Source organism: Salmo trutta, chromosome 16, assembly GCF_901001165.1.
Source record: "Salmo trutta chromosome 16, fSalTru1.1, whole genome shotgun sequence".
Taxonomy (NCBI): domain Eukaryota; kingdom Metazoa; phylum Chordata; class Actinopteri; order Salmoniformes; family Salmonidae; genus Salmo; species Salmo trutta.
This window is the reverse complement of record NC_042972.1, coordinates 3,894,649-3,899,648: the sequence shown is the minus strand read 5'-3', so window position 1 is coordinate 3,899,648 and position 5,000 is coordinate 3,894,649. Positions and strand designations below refer to the sequence as shown.

Genomic DNA, 5,000 nt, shown 5'->3' with positions numbered 1-5,000 from the left:
GATTTAGCAAAAGCGCATTCGCGAAAAAAAGCACAATCGTTGCACAAATGTACCTAACCATAAACATCAATGCCTTTCTTAAAATCAATACACAACTATATTTTTTAAACCTGCATATTTAGTTAAAAGAAATTCATGTTAGCAGGCAATATTAACTAGGGAAATGGTGTCACTTCTCTTGCGTTCAGTGCAAGCAGAGTCGGGGTATATGCAGCAGTTTGGGCCGCCTGGCTCGTTGCGAACTGTGTGAAGACCATTTCTTCCTAACAAAGACTAATTAATTTGCCAGAATTTTACATAATTATGACATAACATTGAAGGTTGTGCAATGTAACAGCAATATTTAGACTAAAGGGTAGCCACCCATTCGATAATATATGGAACGGTTCCGTATTTCACTGAAAGAATAAACGTTTTGTTTTCTAAATGATAGTTTCCATATTTGACCATATTAATGACCTAAGGCTCGTATTTCAGTGTGTTTATTATAATTAAGTCTATGATTTGATATTTGATAGAGCAGTCTGACTGAGCGATGGTAGGCAGCAGCAGGCTCGTAAACATTCATTCAAACAGCACTTTCCTGCGTTTGCCAGCAGCTCTTAGTAATGCTTGCAGCACAGCGCTGTTTATGACTTCAAGCCTATCAACTCCCGAGATTAGGCTGGCAATACTATAGTGCCTATAAGAACATCCAATAGTCAAAGGTCTATAAATACAAGCGTATGGTGCATGAACATGTTTCTTTATTTATTTGAGACTAAATAGATTTTATTTATGTATTATATTAAGTTAAAATAAAAAAAGTGTTCATTATTCATTCAGTATTGTTATAATTGTCATTATTACAAATATATATATGAAAAAAATATATCATAATAATTAAAAAATGAATAAATAAAATAATATATATATATATATATATATATATATATATATATATATCGTAATTTCCGGACTATAAGGTGCTACTTTTTTCGGTTTGCGGCTTAAAACAATGACGCGGCTAATATATGGATTTTTCCCGCTTTCAATTTTTTTTTTTTTAAATACATAAAAATAAAAACATTCCGTGACGTGCTCTGTTTTTGGCGGCATGAAGCTTCCATTAGACCAATGAAATTGCCGAACGGGTTATGGTCAAACAACTTTTTTGTTTACAGTTTAGATTAAATCGAGCGCTCTCAAACTTCCCATCGTTCTGATTACGGTAGTCATTTTGTCACCCTCATCATGGAAAAGACACGGAGAAATGCATATGATGCAGCTTTCAAGTTGAAGGCGATTGATCTGGCTGTTGGAAAAGGAAATAGAGCTGCTGCACGGGAGCTTGGTCTGGAGCAATGACTTTCTTGGTAGGCTACTGTTTACTGCTAATTTTTTATTTTTGTTACAAGCCGTGTTTCGTTAAAGCCTATTTATTTTTGTTACAAGCCGTGTTTCGTTAAAGCCTATTTATTTTTGTTACAAGCCGTGTTTCGTTAAAGCCTGTGTAAAGTTAATTTGATTCAATGTACCGGTAGGCACCTGCGGCTTATAGACATGTGCGGCTTATTTATGTTCAAAATCATATTTTTTTTTAATTCAGTGGGTGCGGCTTATATTCAGGTGCGCTCAATAGTCCGGAAATTACGGTATATATATCAAATGGTTATAACACTTATATGAACCTCTATAACCTCTGTATGTTTCAGACTAGGTCGACCGATTATGATTTTTCGATACTGATTATTGGAGGACCAAAAAAAGTCGGTACAGATTGATCGGCCGAAATTCCCATCTCATTAGTGTTGTCTGAAACAGATACCTATTTTCTTTTGTTATTTGATGTTTCATAACAGTTGGGTTGAAGACATTCTGCCATCAGCTGGTATTACGACCTCCACAAAAAGTTTAGCGAGCTACGGCTTAGCGAGCTACAGTCCAGGGAGCTACTACAGTCCAGTGAGCTACTACAGTCCAGGGAGCTACTACAGTCCAGGGAGCTACTACAGTCCAGGGAGCTACTACAGTCCAGGGAGCTACTACAGTCCAGTGAGCTACTACAGTCCAGTGAGCTACAGTCCAGGGAGCTACTACAGTCCAGTCCAGTGAGCTACTATAGTCCAGTCCAGGGAGCTACTACAGTCCAGGGAGCTACTACAGTCCAGGGAGCTACTACAGTCCAGGGAGCAACTACAGTCCAGTGAGCTACTACAGTCCAGTGAGCTACTACAGTCCAGTGAGCTACTACAGTCCAGTGAGCTACTACAGTCCAGTCCAGCGAGCTACTACAGTCCAGTCCAGCGAGCTACTACAGTCCAGTCCAGTGAGCTACTACAGTCCAGTCCAGTGAGCTACTACAGTCCAGTCCAGTGAGCTACTACAGTCCAGGGAGCTACTACAGTCCAGGGAGCTACTACAGTCCAGGGAGCAACTACAGTCCAGTGAGCTACTACAGTCCAGTGAGCTACTACAGTCCAGTGAGCTACTACAGTCCAGCGAGCTACTACAGTCCAGTCCAGCGAGCTACTACAGTCCAGTCCAGCGAGCTACTACAGTCCAGTCCAGCGAGCTACTACAGTCCAGTCCAGCGAGCTACTACAGTCCAGTCCAGCGAGCTACTACAGTCCAGTCCAGCGAGCTACTACAGTCCAGTCCAGCGAGCTACTACAGTCCAGTCCAGGGGAGCTACTACAGTCCAGTCCAGGGAGCTACTACAGTCCAGTCCAGCGAGCTACTACAGTCCAGTCCAGCGAGCTACTACAGTCCAGTCCAGCGAGCGACTACAGTCCAGTCCAGCGAGCTACTACAGTCCAGTCCAGCGAGCTACTACAGTCCAGTCCAGCGAGCTACTACAGTCCAGTCCAGCGAGCTACTACAGTCCAGTCCAGCGAGCTACTACAGTCCAGTCCAGCGAGCTACTACAGTCCAGTCCAGCGAGCTACTACAGTCCAGTCCAGCGAGCTACTACAGTCCAGTCCAGGGAGCTACTACAGTCCAGTCCAGGGAGCTACTACAGTCCAGTCCAGCGAGCTACTACAGTCCAGTCCAGCGAGCTACTACAGTCCAGTCCAGCGAGCGACTACAGTCCAGTCCAGCGAGCTACTACAGTCCAGTCCAGCGAGCTACTACAGTCCAGTCCAGCGAGCTACTACAGTCCAGTCCAGCGAGCTACTACAGTCCAGTCCAGCGAGCTACTACAGTCCAGTCCAGCGAGCTACTACAGTCCAGTCCAGCGAGCTACTACAGTCCAGTCCAGCGAGCTACTACAGTCCAGTCCAGGGAGCTACTACAGTCCAGTACCCAGGGAGCTACTACAGTCCAGTCCAGCGAGCTACTACAGTCCAGTCCAGCGAGCTACTACAGTCCAGTCCAGCGAGCGACTACAGTCCAGTCCAGCGAGCTACTACAGTCCAGTCCAGCGAGCTACTACAGTCCAGTCCAGCGAGCTACTACAGTCCAGGGAGCTACTACAGTCCAGTCCAGCGAGCTACTACAGTCCAGTCCAGCGACCTACTATAGTCCAGTCCAGCGAGCTACTATAGTCCAGTCCAGCGAGCTACTACAGTCCAGTCCAGGGAGCTAGTCTTCAGCAGACTTCAATAGGTATATATAGGTATATATATATATATAGGTATATATATATATATATATATATATATATATATATATATATATATATATATATATATATATATATATATATATATATATATATATATATATATATATATATATACATATATATACACACACACACACACACACATATACACACACACACATACACACACACACACACACCCACCCTATTATTATCATCACCGCATGATTAAACCAAATCAGTTACAAACATGTCCTCTGGGAACAAGTAAACGTTTCAAAATGGAGACAAATACAATGGTAATAGTTATCCAAGAGCGATTAAATGTGGAGCATTAAGATGACAAGTGTGTTTGACTGTCACTTCTCTCCAGCAAACAGAACCGAAATCAAAAAGAGCACATTCATCCATATTTTAAAAGAGGAAGAGAGTTGAACGTGTGATAGGTAACGAACATAGATATAGTATAACCCTATAGACCAGGGCCCTATAGGGTTATACTGCACTCTCAGGAATAGGGTGTCATTTGGGACATAACCTTGATCTGGATGTGAATCTCTGTAAACCACTGGCTCTAAATACGGAACTTCCTTCCTGTACAGGATGTGAAACAGTCTTGATCTGGATGTGAATCCCTGTAAACCACTGGCTCTAAATACAGAACTTCCTTCCTGTACAGGATGTGAAACAGCCTTGATCTGGATGTGAATCCCTGTCTCTAAATACAGAACTTCCTTCCTGTACAGGATGTGAAACAGCCTTGATCTGGATGTGAATCCCTGTCTCTAAATACGGAACTTCCTTCCTGTACAGGATGTGAAACAGCCTTGATCTGGATGTGAATCCCTGTCTCTAAATACGGAACTTCCTTCCTGTACAGGATGTGAAACAGCCTTGATCTGGATGTGAATCCCTGTCTCTAAATACGGAACTTCCTTCCTGTACAGGATGTGAAACAGCCTTGATCTGGATGTGAATCCCTGTCTCTAAATACGGAACTTCCTTCCTGTACAGGATGTGAAACAGCCTTGATCTGGATGTGAATCCCTGTCTCTAAATACGGAACTTCCTTCCTGTACAGGATGTGAAACAGCCTTGATCTGGATGTGAATCCCTGTCTCTAAATACGGAACTTCCTTCCTGTACAGGATGTGAAACAGCCTTGATCTGGATGTGAATCCCTGTCTCTAAATACAGAACTTCCTTCCTGTACAGGATGTGAAACAGCCTTGATCTGGATGTGAATCCCTGTCTCTAAATACGGAACTTCCTTCCTGTACAGGATGTGAAACAGCCTTGATCTGGATGTGAATCCCTGTCTCTAAATACGGAACTTCCTTCCTGTACAGGATGTGAAACAGCCTTGATCTGGATGTGAATCCCTGTCTCTAAATACGGAACTTCCTTCCTGTAC

The 5,000-nt window shown here is 42.9% G+C and overlaps 1 protein-coding gene across 1 annotated transcript in view; it reads right to left on the bottom strand.

The window, feature by feature from the left end:
- Positions 1 to 5,000, bottom strand: part of iars1 (isoleucyl-tRNA synthetase 1) — a 130,177-nt gene that overhangs the window by 106,314 nt on the left and 18,863 nt on the right. The window lies entirely within an intron of this gene.